Below are 17,357 nucleotides of genomic sequence, written 5' to 3' on the forward strand. Positions count from 1 at the left end.
CCATCACCAACTCCCGGAGTTCACTCAGACTCACATCCATCGAGTCAGTGATGCCATCCAGCCATCTCATCTGCTGTCGTCCCCTTCTCCTCCTGCCCCCAATCCCTCCCAGCATCAGAGTCTTTTCCAATAGGTCAACTCTTCGCATAAGGTGGCCAAAGTACTGGAGTTTCAGCTTTAGCATCATTCCTTCCAAAGAAATCCCAGGGCTGATCTCCTTCAGAATGGACTGGTTGGATCTCTTTGCAGTCCAAGGGGCTCTCAAGAGTCTTCTCCAACACCACAGTTCAAAAGTATCAATTCTTTGGCACTCAGCCTTCTTCACAGTCCAACTCTCACATCCATACATGACCACAGGAAAAACCATAGCCTTGACTAGATGAACGTTTGTTGGCAAAGTAATGTCTCTGCTTTTGAATATGCTATCTAGGTTGGTCATAACTTTCCTTCCAAGGAGTAAGCGTCTTTTAATTTCATGGCTGCAGTCACCATCTGCAGTGATTTTGGAGACCAAAAAAATAAAGTCTGACACTGTTTCCACTGTTTCCCCATCTATTTCCCATGAAGTGATGGGACCGGATGCCATGATCTTCGTTTTCTGAATGTTCAGCTTTAAACCAACTTTTTCACTCTCCTCTTTCACTTTCATCAAGAGGCTTTTTAGTTCTTCTTCACTTTCTGCCATAAGGGTGGTGTCATCTGCCATGATCTTAGGGGTTTTTAAAAAATAATATTTATTTTTACTTATTTATTTGACTGCCAGGCCTTAGTTGCAGCATGTGGGATCTAGTTCCCTGACCAGGGATCAAACCTGGGCCCACTGCGTTGGGAGCACAGGGTCTTAGCCACTGGACCACCAGAGAAGTCCCCATGATCTTAGTTTTTTGAATGTTGAGTTTTAAGCCAGATTTTGCACTCTCCTCTTTCACATTCATCAAGAGGCTCTTTAGTTACTCTTTGCATTCTGCCATTAGGGGGTGTCATCTGCATATCTGAGGTTATTGATGTTTCTCCCAGCAATGTTGATTCCAGGGTGTGATTCATCCAGCCTGGTATTTTGCATGATGTACTCTGCATACAAGTTAAATAAGCAGGGTGACATAGCCTTGATGTACTCCTTTCCCAATTTGGAACCAGTCCATTGTTCCATGTCTGGTTCTAACTGTCATTTCTTGACCTTCATACTGGTTTCTCAGGAGGCAGGTAAGGTGGTCTGGTATTCCCATCTCTTTAAGAATTTTCCACAGTTTGTTGTGATCCACCCAGTCAAAGGCTTTAACATAGACAATGAAGCAGAAGTAAGATGTTTTTCTGGAACTCTCTTGCTTTTCGATGATCCAACAGATGTTGGCAATTTGATCTCTGGTTCCTCTGCCTTTTCTAAATCCAGCTTGTACATCTGGAATTTCTGAGTTCACATACTGCTGAAGCGTAGCTTGAAGAATTTTGAGCATTACCTTGCTAGCATGTGAGATGAGTGCAATTGTGTGGTAGTTTGAGCATTCTTTGGCATTGCCTTTCTTTGGGATTGGAATGAAAACTGACCTTTTCCAGTCCTGTGGCCACTACTGAGTTTTCCAAACTGGTGGCATATTGAGTGCAATGCTTTGACAGCATCATCTTTTAGGATTTGAAATAGCTCACTGGAATTCCATCACCTCCACTAGCTTTGTTCATAGTGATGCTTCCACTTGACTTGACTTCACATTCCAGGATGTCTGGCTCTAGGTGAATGACGCACCCATCATGGTTATCTGGGTCATTAAGACCTTTTTTGTACAGTTCTTCTGTGTATTCTTGCTGCTTCTTCTTAGTCTCCTCTGCTTCTGTTAATACCATTTCTGTCCTTTATCGAGCCCATCTTTGCATGAAATGTTCCCTTGGTATCTCTAATTTTCTTGAAGAGATCTCTGGTCTTTCCCAGTCTGTTGTTTCCTCTCTGTCTTCGCATTGTTCACTTAGAAGGCTTTCTTGTCTCTCCTTGCTATTCTCTGGAACTCTGCATTCAGTTGGGTCTATCTTTCCTTTTCTCCTTTGCCTTTTGCTTCTCTTCTTTTCTCAGCTATTTGTAAGGCCTCCTCAAGACAACCATTTTTGCCATCTTGCATACCAACCACTGAATCAGTGCCCTCAGAAAGGTGAGCCAGAAATCTCCACTTCCCATGGATCTGACACCCCAAACCACTGTGGATGGGCAGCCCCCAAGAGTATTGAAACTTCTGTGCCAAGATGGGTAGATAACTAAGAAAGTCGACAAGAGGTTCATCTTAGCTGAATCTCCTGTGAGGCTGCCAGCTTGTGGTAGGGATGGTTGCCACCATGCCCCTCCCTGAGATCCACAGGGACAAGCATTTGATCCTGACTTTCCTTGTACCCATGCCCAAGCCCCCATTGCTGACAGACAGCAGCATTAGTTGTTAGGTGAGGGGATGAGGGAGGATGCTGGGGTGCCAGAGAGAGACTGGTTGGCAAGAAACTATCCAAAGAAGTAGTGAAACAGAGAGAGGAGGGTGGCATGTGAACCCAGGCTCCAAGCCCCCACTGTATGTTCTCTTATCTCATGGGATTTCACTTACAAAACACAAAGGTAAAATTACTCTGAAGTTCAAGATGGTGGCCACAGAGTATTAAAGCCAAACACGGGCCCTTTTGAAGCTTGGGGCCCTGTGCTACTGTCACAGGTCCATGGAGCCAGCTTTATTTACCAAAAAAGGTGAACCTTTTTGTAGTCTGGCAGACTTCCTAGACTGAGTAGACACAGATGAGCATCTGGAGGCTCCAAGGCAACTGGAGCACCTAAGACAGAATAACAGAGAGGAGAGAACTGCACAGAGGCAGATCTCCAAAGATCTGCAGGTGGTGCCCCTCAAGAGTTCAGCAGAAAACTAAGCAGTGCAGTCATGTGAGGAAAATAACCCACAGCGAAAAGAACCATCTGAAAGAATGTGAAGAAACAATGCGTGGTGCTCCTGTAAGGCCAGGAATAGTGCCTGTTCCCACCAGCCTGAATAGAAAACCTCATGACTCACAGGGCATTGAGGAGACAGATAAGGCTTGCTGGAGTAGTGGAGAATAATTAACACTAGAAGGCTCAAGAAGATTCATAGAAGTGCAAAAATATACAAGACCCAAATGGTAAAATTGATAGTGGCCAACATCCAATTAAAATGACTAGACATGCAAAGAAGCAAGGAAACCCAACCCATGATGAGGAGAATAATCAACTGATCAAAAACAAAGCAGAAATGTTAGAAGTAGCAGGAAATACTAAACCAGTTATAACTGTATTTCATATGTTCAAAAAATTAAGTAGTCACATGGAAGATATAGAAAAGATACAAAATGAACTCAGAGATAAAAACTACAATCTTTAATATGAAATATATACTGGATGGAATTAACTGCAAATTAGACATTGTGAAAGAACGTACTAGTGATCTTAAAGGTATAGCAATTGAAAAAAGCTGACAAAAAAGAATGAAATTGGACCCCTATCTTATACCATGCACAAGTATCACCTCAAAATGGATTAAAGACTTTAATGTAAGACCTAGATTGATAAACTAAAGAACTCATAGAATTCAACAGAAACAAAACAAAAACAAAACATCCAATCAATAAATGGGCAGAGGAACTACAGATATTTTTCTAAAGAAGACATGCAAATGGCCAACAGGTGTAATAAAAGATGCTCAACATCATTAAGCATCAAGGAAACACAAATCAAAACAATGAGATGTCACCTCATGCCTGTTAAAAGGAACACAAATCAACAAAACGTCTACAAATAACAAATGCTGGAGAGGATGTAGAGAAGAGGAAATACTTACACACCATTGGTGGGAATGTCAATTGGTGCAGCCACGGGTGAAAACAGTATGGAGGTTCCTCAAAAACTTAAAAATAGTCTTTCCATATGATTCAGCAATCCCACTTCCGGGTTTAGATCCAATGGAAATGAATACAGGATCTCAAAGAGATAGCTGCCCTCCCATGTTCATTGCAGCATTGCTCACAATAGCCCAAGTATGGAAACAATCTAAATGTCCATCAACGGATGAATGGACAAAGATATGGACAAATACATGTATATGGACATATATACATTTGTCCATATATAATGGATATATATATATATCTCATGGAATATTATTGTTATGATTAAGAAGTAAATTTTCCCATTTGTGACAATATGGATGGTGCTTGAGGGCATTATGCCCTGAAGAGAAATAAGACAGAGAAAGGCAAATACTATATGGAATCACTAACATGGAATTTTTTTTAAAAAGTCAAACTCAGAAGCAGAGAGTAGAAAAATTGTTTCCAGGGGCTGGAATTGTTGGTAAAGGGATACAAACTTTCCATTATAAGATAAATATGGTCTGAGGATCTAATATAGAACATGGTCACTATAGTTAACACTGTATTGTATAATTAAGTAAATAATGAGGTGATGGATGTGTTGGTGGAAACTCCTTCACAATATACATATATATGAATGGCGAGATACCCCACGTCCAAGGTCAGTAGTGGTGGCCGTGAGGTGATACCCCATGTCCAAGGTAAGGAGCAGCGGCTGCGCTTTGCTGGAGCAGCTGTGAAGAGATACCCCACGTCCAACGTAAGAGAAACCCAAGTAAGACAGTAGGTGTTGTGCGAGGGCATCAGAGGGCAGACACACTGAAATCACAATCACAGACAACTAGCCAATCTGATCACACGGACCACAGCCTTGTCTAACTCAATGAAACTATGAGCCATGCCATGTAGGGCCACCCAAGACGGATGGGTCACGGTGGAGAGTTCTGATAAAATGTGGTCCACTGGAGAAGGGAATGGCAAACCACTTCAGTATCCTTGCTTTGAGAACCACATGAACAGTGTGAAAAGGCAAAAAGATAGGACATTGAAAGATGAACTCCCCAGGTCGGTAGGTGCCCAATATGCTACTAGAGATCAGTGGAGAAATAATTCCAGAAAGAATGAAGAGATGGAGCCAAAGCAAAAGCAACACCCAGTTGTGGATGTGACTGGCAATGGAAGCAAGGTCCAATGCTGTAAAGAGCAATATTGCATAGGAACCTGGAATATCAGGTTCATGAATCAGGGCAAATTGGAAGCAGTCAAACAGGAGATGGCAAGAGTGAATATTGACATTTTAGGACTCAGTGAACTAAAATGGACTGGAATGGGTGAATTTAACTCAGATGACCATTATATCTACTACTGTGGCCAAGACTCCGTTAGAAAAAATGGAGTAGCCATCATAGTCAACAAGAGTTTGAAATGCAGTACTTGGATGCAATCTCAAAAAATGACAAAATTATCTGTTCGTTTTGAAGGCAAACCATTCAATATCAGGGTAACCCAAGTCTATGCCCCGACCAGTAACACTGAAGAAGCAGAAGTTGAATGGTTCTATGAAGACCTACAAGACCTTTTAGAACTAACACCCAAAAAAGATGTCCTTTTCATTATAGGGGACTGGAATGCAAAAGTAGAAAGTCAAGAAACACCTGGAGTAACAGGCAAATTTGGCCTTGGAATACAGAATGAAGCAGGGAAAAGGCTAACAGAGCTTTGCCAAGAGAATGCACTGGTCATAGCAAACACCCTCTTCCAACAACACAAGAGAAGACTCTACACATGGACATCACCAGATGGCCAACACCAAAATCAGATTGATTATATTCTTTGCAGCCAAAGATGGAGAAGCTCTATACAGTCAGCAAAAACAATACCGGGAGCTAACTGTGGCTCAGATCATGAACTCCTTATTGCCAAATTCAGACTTAAATTAAAGAAAATATGAAAATCACTGGACCATTCAGGTATGACCTAAATCAAATCCCTTACGATTATATAGTGGAAGTGACAAACAGATTCAAGGGATTAGATCTGATAGACAGACTGCCTGATGAACTATGGATGGAGGTTCGTGACATTGTACAGGAGACAGGGAAGAAGACCATCCCTAAGAAAAAGAAATGCAAAAAAGCAAAATGGCTGTCTGAGGACGCCTTACAAATAGCTGTGAAAACAAGTGAAAAGCAAAGGAGAAAAGCAAAGATATACACATCTGAATGCAGAGTTCCAAAGAAAGCAAGGAGAGATAAGAAAGCCTTCCTCAGTGATCAGTGCAAAGAAAGAGAGGCAAACAACAGAATGGGAAAGACTAGAGATCTCTTCAAGAAAATTAGAGATGCCAAGGGAACATTTCATGCAAAGATGGACTCAATCTTTATTGACAGAAATGGTATGGACCTAACAGAAGCAGAAGATATCAAGAAGAGGTGGCAAGAATACACAGAACTGTACAAAAAAGATCTTCACGACCCAGATAATCACGATGGTGTGTTCACTCACCTAGAGCCAGATATCCTGGAATGTGAAGTCAAGTGGGCCTTAGGAAGCATCACTACGAACAAAGCTAGTGGAGGTGATGGAATTCCAGATGAGCTATGTCAAATCCTGAAAGATGATGCTGTGAAAGTGCTGCACTCAATATGCCAGCAAATTTGGAAAACTCAGCAGGGGCCACAGGACTGGAAAAGGTCAGTTTTCATTCCAATCCCAAAGAAAGGCAATGCCAAAGAATGCTCAAACTACCACACAATTGCACTCAACACTAGTAAAGTAATGCTCAAAATTCTCCAAGCCAGGCTTCAGCAATACGTGAACCGTGAATTTCCAGATGTTCAAGCTGGTTTTAGAAAAGGCAGAGGAACCAGAGATCAAATTGCCAACATCTGCTGGATCATCGAAAAAGCAAGAGAGTTCCAGAGAAACATCTACTTCTGCTTTATTGACTATGGCAAAGCCTTTGACTGTGTGGATCACAATTCCCTTGGTATCTCTAATTTTTCTTGAAGAGCTCTCTAGTCTTTCCCATTCTATTGTTTTCCTCTATTTCTTTGCATTGATCACCGAGGAAGGCTTTCTTATCTCTCCTTGCTATTCTTTGGAACTCTGCATTCAAATGGGTATATCTTTCCTTTTCACTTCTCTTTTCACAGCTATTTGTAGGGCCTCCTCAGACAACCATTTTGCCTCTTTGCATTTCTTTTTCTTGGCGATGATCTTGATCACTGCATCCTGTACAATGTCAGGAATCTCTGTACATAGTTCTTCATGCACTCCATCCATCAGATCTAATCCCTTGAATCTATTTCTCACTTCCACTGTATAATCGTAAGGGATTTGATTTAGGTCATACCTGAATGGTCTAGTGGTTCTCCCTACTTTCTTCAATTTAAGTCTGAATTTGGCAATTAGAAGTTCATGATCTGAGCCACAGTCAGCTCCCAGTCTTGTTTTTGCTGACTGTATAGAGCTTCTCCATCTTTGGCTACAAAGAATATAATCAACTTGATGGCTTATCTTTTCTTTAGGGCTTCCCTCGTGGCTCAGTTGTAAAGAATCCGCCTGCCAATACAGGAGACACAAGACTGATCTCTGGTCTGGGGATCCCACATGCTGTAGAGCAACTAAACTTGTGCACCACAACCACTGAGCCTGTGCTGTAGAGCCTAGGGGTTGCAAGTACTGAAGCCCACCCGCCCTAGAGCCCAAGCTCTGCCAACAAGGGAAGCATGGCAATGAGAAGCCTGTGGACTGCAACCAGAGAGTAACCCCCACTCTCCCCAACTAGATACAAGCCTGTGCAGCTATGAAGACTCAGCAAAGCCCAAAATAAATAGTTATATAAAAAATTACATAATGTAGTATACCCTCCCTCTTATTGTTGGGTGTATTTATCCTTGAAAACAGGCAGGAGGGACTTCCTTGGTGATGCAGTAGTTAAGAATCCACCTTGCAATGCAGGGGATGCAGGTTAGATCCCTGATCAGGGAACTAAGATCCCACATCCATGGAACAACTATGCCCGAGTACTGCAACTACTGGGCCTCTGCTCTGGAGGCCGTGAACCACAACTAGAGAGTCTATGTGCTGAAACTAAGACCTGACACAGCCAAATAAATAAATAGTAATAATAAAAAAGACAAAACAGGCAGATCTAGAAAAGCAGAGAAAAATTAAAATAAACTATATGATCCAAAGCTTGAGAAATCATACAGTGATTTCTTCATGGGTCCTAATTTATAACTCCTGGTTTCTTGCTAATAAACTACTTAGACAATTCAAACTATTAACTGAAAGTCTTAAAATAGTATAAAATTATATCCAGAAAATTAATTTTATTGGCTTACTTTAGAATTGTTTATAGATCAGAAACATTCTTTTTAGTGGCAAAGGATCTATACATAAAAATAAAGCCATTAAGAGACCCTCTTATTTTTACGATTTATCTAGCCACATTGGGTCTTATTCATAGCACATGGGCTCTTCCAGCTCTTGGTTGCTGGCACACAGGCTTGGTTGCCCTGCAGCACGTGAGACCTTAGTTCTCCAATCAGGGGTCAAACATGTGTCCCCTATGTTGAAGGAAGATTCTTAATCACTGGACTACCAGGGAAGTCCCAAGACTCTTCTTTTAAAGTTGAGTTGTGGAGATTATTTTCTTGTTATCACCTATTTGGTTTGTAACCTAGATAAATGCTACCTGCATTAATGTTTTAAAGCAAGAAATAAATTATTTATTCTATTAAATATTTGCCATGTTCTTGAATACTTCAAATTTGAATACACTGTATAGTGAATAATCTGAATACATTGTATAGAACAATGTAGTTTATAACAGTTAAATATCAGATGTATATGATCATTGAATCATTTTATCTTAAGATGGATCCATTTGCAAATGACAGCAGTGATCCTTAACCCAAGTCTTTAACAGCTCATTTATTTTTGACCCATTTTGAAATATAAATTGAAAACTGTAATAATAAAAACTGCTTTTGAAAATAAACAAGCAACAAACAAAACTATCCAAAAGGAAATATAAAGGGACTTCCCTGGCAGTCCAGTGGTTAAGACTCAAGAGTTTTCAATGCAGGGGGTGAGGGTCTGATCCCTGGTTGGGAAACTAAAATCCTGCATACCTCATGGCCAAAAAAAAGAAAAAAAAAGGAAACAGAAAAACAAGACCAAAAAGCATAAATGAACTGTGAGAGAATCTTAAATGGCCTAACTGAAGTTCATAAAGGAGGGAGAGAGCAAGAAAATGTCTGAAAAAAAGGCAAAAGAGTTTCCAAACTTTATGACTACTATAAACTCACAGATCCAAAAAGCTCAATGAACCCCAAATTACAACAGGAAGAAACACCACCACAAGGAACATCATAATGAAACAGTTCAAAACATGTGGCAAACAAAAAAACTTAAAAGCAACCAGAGAAAAAAAGAGGTTTTGTACACAAAGAATGACATCAGATTTCTCATTGGAAACCATGCAAACAAGAAGGCAGTGGAATAAAATACTGAAAGTACTAAAAGAAAAAAACTGTAAACCTAGAATTCTATATCTAATATCTTCCAAAAATGAAGGTGAAATATGTTCAGACATAAAAAAAAAAAACAAAAAAAAAACCCAGAAGTCATTACCAACAGATCCCCCACCACAAGAAATGCTAAATGATGTCCATCAGACAGAAGAAAAATTATGCTAGGTGGAAATCTGGATCTACATAGGGAATGAAGAGCTCTGCAAATGATAACTACATGGGTAAATATGTAAGATTAAAAAAATTTTTTTTTTATTTACTTATTTAGCTGTCATTATTCTTCCATCTTCGTTGTGGCTTGCAGGATCTTTCAGTGGCGGCACACAAACTCTTAGTTGTGGCATGTGGGATCTAGTTCCCTGACCAGGGACTGAACTCAGGCCCCCGCATTGGGAGTGCAGAGTCTTAGCCACTGGATCATCAGGGAAGTCCCAATATGTAACAGTTTAAAAAATCATTTAAATCTCTTTATATTTGATTTAAAACAAAAACAGTAACAGCATTTCATGTAGTTCATAAAATATGCACATAGAATGGAAGAATACTATTGTGTGATTCTTATAGTATAAATGAGGTGGTATAGTATCACCCAAAAGTAGAACATGACAGGTTAAAAATGTGTGGCTATAAAATCTAAAGTAACCACTAAAATACCTTCAGAACAGTTAATAAACCAGTGACCGTGGTAAAAATAATGTTCAGTTAATATTAAGTCTAGTTTATCACTTTTTCCATTTATGAATCAAATCACATTTTGATTTGATCTGAGAACATTTTAGCATATGTCCCCATAGATTTTTCCCTGTTTTTTCCCAAAAGTTGTACAGTTTTACACATTAAGACCACGAGAAGATTTTAAAATTGAAACCAATTTAAGAGATCTCTGGGATAACATTAAGTGTATTGCATTTGCATTATAAGGGTCCCAGGAGGAGAGAGAAGATTGAAAATGTATTTAACGAAATTATGGCTGAAAATTTCCCAAACCTGAAAAAGGAAACATCTGTACAGGAAGCACAGACATCCCCAAACAAGATCCACACCAGGACATATCATAATTAAAATGGTAAAAGTTAAAAATAAAGAGTTCTTGGGACCTCCCTGGCGGTCCAGTGGTTAAGACTCAGTGCTTCCACTGCAGGGAGCATGGGTTCAATCCTTGTTTGGAGAAAATTCTGCATGTTACATGGAATGAGTTTTAAAGGAAGCAAGAGAAAAACGAAGAGTAATGTACAAGGGAATCCCCATAAGGCCATCAATTGATTTCTCTGCAGACACTTTGCAGGCCAGTAGGGAATGGCATGATATATTTAAAGTGCTGAAAGGGAAAAACCTCTAACCTAGGATACTCTACCCAATAAGCTTATCATTTACATGGATAACCAACAAGGTCCTACTGTCTAGCACAGGGAACTCTGCTCAATGTTATATGGCAGTCTGGATAAGAGGGGAGTTTGGAGGAGAATGGATACAGGTATACATATGGCTGAGTCCCTTCACTGTCCACCTGAAATTATCACAACATTGTTAATCAGCTATACTCCAATGTAAAATGAAAAGTTAAAAAAGATTTATCATTTAGAAAAGAAAATGAGATAAAGAACCTTCTAAGACAAGCAAAACCTAAAAGATTCATCAATACTAAACCTACCCTGAAAAAATTCTCTAAGTGGATAAAACGAATCTACAAGAAAGGGAAAATCCCACTAAGAAAGAAGGCAATTATACAGTAAGGACTGAAAATCAACCACTTAAATAGGCCAGTATGAAGACAGAAAGACAAAAATTCATAAAAACTAACTAAAACAATTAAGAGATAAGCATGAAGATATAAAATAGGACATCAAAAATACAAAATGGGGCAGAAGGGAATAAAAAAAACATGTTATCTTTTAGAATGTGTTTGAATTTAAATGACTACCAGTTTAAAATGAATAGATATACACATTATAGGTCAACATATATGAACCCTATGGTAACTATAAACTAAAAACAATGCTGCTAAGTCGCTTCAGTCGTGTCCAACTCTGTGCGACCCCATAGACAGCAGCCCACCAGGCTTCCCCGTCCCTGGGATTCTCTAGGCAAGAACACTGGAGTGGGTAGATATACAAAAACTAAAAATATACGTACTCAAATATACTACTAAAGAAAATCATCAACCACACGGGATAAAACAGAAGAAATAAGCAGAGAACTACAAAAACAACTGGAAAACAACTGATAAAGTGGCAATAAGTACACTGCTGTTGTTTTAGTTGCTAGGTTGTGTCCAACTTTTTTTGCAACTCCATGGATCAATAATTACTTTAAGTGATAAATAAAGAGTTCTTAACCACATCGAGTTCTTGCCAATCAAAAGACATAGGGTGATTTGATTAAAAAAAAAAAAAACTATATATTTCAATATGCTGCCTGCAAGAGACTCACTTCAGGACTAAGGGCTTCCCCAGTGGCTCAGATGGTAAAGAATCTGCCTGCTAATGCAGGAGACCTGGGTTCAATCCCTGGGTTGGGAAGATACCCTGGAGAAAGGCATGGCAGTATTCTTGCCTGGAGAATTCCATGGACAGAGGAACCTAGTGGGCTACAGTCCATGGGATCACCAAGAGTCAGACATGACTATAAAGACACACACATACTGAAAGCTAATATTCCTAACCAGTAGACCACCAGGGAACACCCTATATCAAGCATTTTCCCCCCAATCATAATGGCATGAAACTAGAAACCAGGAAGAAATACAGGAAGAAATACTAGAAATACAGGAAGAAAATGGGAAAAGTACAAACAAGTGGATACCCAAAATGTTATTAAAAGAGGAAATCAGAGGGAATTCCCTGATAGTCCAGTGGTTACGACTCAGCACTTTCACTGCCATGGCCTGGGTTCAATCCCAGCTTGGGGAACTAAGATCTCGCAAGTTAAGTGAAGTGGCAAAAAAAAAAAAAAAAAAAGCCCAAAACAAACAGAAAAATTAAAAAAAGGATAGGACAGACTATCCATAAGAAAAATGGCAAAATATTTGAACACTACAAAAGAAGAAATCTGTATGGCTAATATATGAAAAACATGCTTAACCTTATTAGTAATCAAGAAAATGAAAATTAAAATCATAATCGGGATGATAACAAATATGCAAGGAAACAAACCACCCTCAATGAATCAGCAGAAATAATAAACAACAAGTACATATCCCTCAAGTGCTTTAGATATTGGAATTACCTGATACAGAAAACAAAGTTGCTAACGTATAAAAAATATTTAATTAAAAGAACCACAAAAATGAGCCATCAACAGCAGACTATCGAAATGATCAGGTAGATTTATAAAAGAAGCAAACAGGATTTTTAGAAATTAAAAAAATGCAAACTGTTTAAAAGTTCAGTAGATGAATTAAACAGAAGATTGGGCACTGAAGACAGAATTAGTTTATTGGAAAACAGTTCTAAAGAAATTACCAAGAATGCAGCCTTACGGTTCGAAAATATGAAAGAGAGATAGACATGGTAAATAAAACAAGAAGCTTTATATGTCTGACTTAAGTTCGGGGGTGAAAGGAGAAAGAATGGAGGAGGCAATAGTTGAAAAACAAAATAATGGTTGAGATTTTTTCAGAACTAATTTAAGACCTGAATTCACATGCAAATGAAGCACTACTATATGCCAAGGATAAATAAAAGCAAATCCACAGTTCTCCACACTGAAACTGCAGAACATCTGCTGCAAGAGGCAATCTAAACCGTAATCAGACTGGTAAGTCGTGATCATCTGTAAAGGAAAAAAAATGAGGCTAACAGGCAGATTCTTAATCACAATAATGGAACCTAGAAGGCAGTATGATGGTATCTTCCAAGTGCTGAGAAAAAACAATAGGCAACCAAGAACTGTGTGGCTTGAAAAATAACATTTCAAAACAGAGTTGAAACAAAAATGTTCTTGGTCAAGAAAAACCAAATTTACACAATATACCTACACCCAATACATTTCTTTCTTATTTTTATATTGTATTGGTTTTGCCATATATCAACATGAATCCGCCACAGGTATATGCGTGTTCCCCATATTGAACCCTCCTCCCTCCTCCCTCCCCATACCATCCCTCTGGGTCGTCCCAGTGCACCAGCCCCAAGCATCCAGTATCGTGCATCGAACCTGGACTGGGGACTCGTTTCATATATGATATTATTCATGTTTCAATGCCATTCTCCCAAATCATCTCACCCTCTCCCTCTCCCACAGAGTCCACAAGACTGTTCTAGACATCAGTGTCTCTTTTGCTGTCTCACATACAGGGTTATTGTTACCATCTTTCTAAATTCCATATATATGGGTTAGTATACTGTCACCCAATACATTTCTAAAAGATGTACTTCAAGAAGGAAAGAAAATTAACTGAGAAAGAACCTCTGAGATGCCAGGAAAGATGGTGAAGGAAAAATCTGACAAGTATATAATCTATACTTGGTATAAAATAAATTGTTCATTTATTTAGTATGTATTACTTATCACCTATAATGAAAAGGACATCTTCTTTGGGTGTTAGTTCTAAAAGGTCTTGTAGGTCTTCATAGAACCGTTCAACTTCAGCTTCTTCAGCATTACTAGTTGGGGCATAGACTTGGATTACTGTGATACTGAATGGTTTGCCTTGGAAATGAACAGAGATCATTCTGTTGTTTTTGACACTGCATCCAAGTACTGCATTTCGGACTCTTGTTGATCATGATGGCTACTCCATTTCTTCTTTTTTTAAATAATTTCAAGATACTTTTACTTTACAAAATTGTATTGGTTTTGCCATACATCAACATGAATCCGCCATGGGTGTACACGTGTTCCCCATCCTGAACGCCCCTCCCCCCCCTCCCCGTACCATCCCTCTTGGTCATGCCAGTGCACCAGCCCCACCATCCTGTATCCTGCATCGAACCTAGACTGGCGATTCGTTTCTTGTATGATATTACACGTTTCAATGCCATTCTCGCAAATCATTCCACCCTCTCCCTCTCCCACCGAGTCCAAAAGACTGTTCTATACATCTGTGTCTCTTTTGCTGTCTCACATACAGGGTTATCATTACCATCTTTCTAAATTTCATATATATGTGTTAGTATACTGTATTGGTGTTTTTCTTTCTTCCAATTTGCCTTGATTCATGGACCTGACATTCCAGGCTCCTATGCAATACTGCTCGTTACAGCACTGGACCTTGCTTCTATCACCAGTCACATCCACAGCTGGGTATTCGTTTGTGCTTTGGCTCCATCCCTTCATTCTTTCTGGAGTTATTTCTCCACTGATCTCCAGTAGCATATTGGGCACCTACTGACCTGGGGAGTTCCTCTTTCAGTATCCTATCATTTGGCCTTTTCATACTGTTCATAGGGTTCTCAAGGCAAGAATACTGAAGTGGTTTGCCATTCCCTTCTCCAGTGTACCACATTCTGTCAGACCTCTCCACCATGACCTGCCTGTGGAATGCAAAAGTAGGAAGTCAAGAAACACCTGGAGTAACAGGCAAATTTGGCCTTGGAATACGGAATGAAGCAGGGCAAAGACTAATAGAGTTTTGCCAAGAAAATGCACTGGTCATAGCAAACACCCTCTTCCAACAACACAAGAGAAGACTCTACACATGGACATCACCAGACGGTCAACACCGAAATCAGATAGACTATATTCTTTGCAGCCAAATATATGTATAGGAGAAGCTCTATACAGTCAACAAAAACAAGACCAGGAGCTGACTGTGGCTCAGATCATGAACTCCTTATTGCCAAATTCAGACTTAAAGAAAGTAGGGAAAAACCACTAGACCATTCAGGTATGACCTAAATCAAATCCCTTACAATTATACAGTGAAAGTGAGAAATAGATTTAAGGGCCTAGATCTGATAGATAGAGTGCCTGATGAACTATGGACAGAGGTTCATGACATTGTACAGGAGACAGGGATTAAGACCATCCCCATGGAAAAGAAATGCAAAAAAGCAAAATGACTGTCTGAGGAGGCCTTATAAATAGCTGTGAAAAGAAGTGAAGCGAAAAGCAAAGGAGAAAAGGAAAGATAAGCATCTGAATGCAGAGTTCCAAAGAATAGCAAGAAGAGATAAGAAAGCCTTCCTCAGTGATCAATGCAAAGCAATAGAGGCAAACAACAGAATGGGAAAAACTAGAGATCTCTTCAAGAAAATTAGAGATACCAAGGGAACATTTCATGCAAAGATGGACTGAATCTTTATTGACAGAAATGGTATGGACCTAACAGAAGCAGAAGATATTAAGAAGAGGTGGCAAGAATACACAGAAGAACTGTACAAAAAAGATCTTCACAACCAAGATAATCACGATGGTGTGATCACTGACCTAGAGCCAGACATCCTGGAATGTGAAGTCAAGAGGCCTTAGAAAGCATCACTACGAACACAGCTAGTGGAGGTGATGGAATTCCAGTTGAGCTATCTCAAATCCTGAAAGATGATGCTGTGAAAGTGCTGCACTCAATATGCCAGCAAATTTGGAAAACTCAGCAGTGGCCACAGGACTGGAAAAAGTTAGTTTTCATTCCAATCCCAAAGAAAGGCAATGCCAAAGAACACTCAAACTACCACACAATTGAACTCATCTCATGCGCTAATAAAGTAATGCTCAAAATTCTCCAAGCCAGGCTTCAGCAATACGTGAACCGTGAACCTCCTGATGTTCAAGCTGGTTTTAGAAAAGGCAGAGGAACCAGAGATCAAATTGCCAACATCTGCTGGATCATGGAAAAAAGCAAGAGTGTTCCAGAAAAACATCTATTTCTGCTTTATTGACTATGCCAAAGCCTTTGACTGTGTGGATCACAATAAACTGTGGAAAATTCTGAAAGAGATGGGAATACCAGACCACCTGACCTGCCTCTTGAGAAACCTATATGCAGGTCAGGAAGCAACAGTTAGAACTGGACATGGAACAACAGACTGGTTCCAAATAGGAAATGGACTACGTCAAGGCTGTATATTGTCACCCTGCTTATTTAACTTATATGCAGAGTACATCATGAGGAATGCTGGGCTGGAAGAAGAACAAGCTGGAATCAACATTGCCAGGGAAATATCAATAACCTCAGATATGCAGATGACACCACCCTTATAGCAGAAAGTGAAGAAGAACTAAAAAGCCTCTTGATGAAAGTGAAAGTGGAGAGTGAAAAATTTGGCTTAAAGCTCAACATTCAGAAAACAAAGATCATGGCATCTGGCCCCATCACTTCATGGGAAATAGATGGGGAAACAGTGGAAACAGTGTCAGACTTTATTTTTCTGGGCTCCAAAATCACTGCAGATGGTGACTGCAGCCATGAAATTAAAAGACGCTTACTCCTTGGAAGGAAAGTTATGACCAACCTAGATAGCATATTGAAAAGCAGAGACATTACTTTGCCAACAAAGGTGCGTCTAGTCAAGGCTATGGTTTTTCCTGTGGTCATGTATGGATGTGAGAGTTGGACTGTGAAGAAAGCTGAGCGCCGAAGAATTGATGCTTTTGAACTGTGGTGTTGGAGAAGACTCTTGAGAGGCCCTTGGACTGCAAGGAGATCCAACCAGTCCATTCTGAAGGAGATCAGCCCTGGGATTTCTTTGGAAGGAATGGTGTTGAAGCTGAAACTCCAGTACTTTGGCCACCTCATGTGAAGAGTTGACTCATTGGGAAAGACTCTGATGCTGGGAGGGATTGGGGGCAGGAGGAGAAGGGGACGACAGAGGATGAGATGGCTGAGATGGCTGGATGGCATCACTGAGTTGATGGACGTGAATCTGAGTGAACTCCAGGAGTTGGTGATGGACAGGGAGGCCTGGCGTGCTGCGATTCATGGGGTCACAAAGAGTCGGACACGACTGAGCAACTGAACTGAACTGTACTGAACTGATCACCTACTATAGTAAGCTGAATAATGTTCACCCAAAG

General features: G+C 39.9%; 1 non-coding gene across 1 annotated transcript; it reads right to left on the minus strand.

Annotated features, from left to right (window-relative positions):
• Positions 1–790: 790 nt before the first annotated feature.
• Positions 791–863, minus strand: TRNAG-CCC (transfer RNA glycine (anticodon CCC)). Its single transcript has one exon. It is a non-coding gene; the product is annotated as a tRNA-Gly (tRNA).
• Between the last annotated feature and the right edge of the window lie 16,494 nt (positions 864–17,357).

The sequence above is a fragment of the Bos indicus genome, chromosome X, assembly GCF_029378745.1.
Source record: "Bos indicus isolate NIAB-ARS_2022 breed Sahiwal x Tharparkar chromosome X, NIAB-ARS_B.indTharparkar_mat_pri_1.0, whole genome shotgun sequence".
In the NCBI taxonomy this organism is placed as follows: domain Eukaryota; kingdom Metazoa; phylum Chordata; class Mammalia; order Artiodactyla; family Bovidae; genus Bos; species Bos indicus.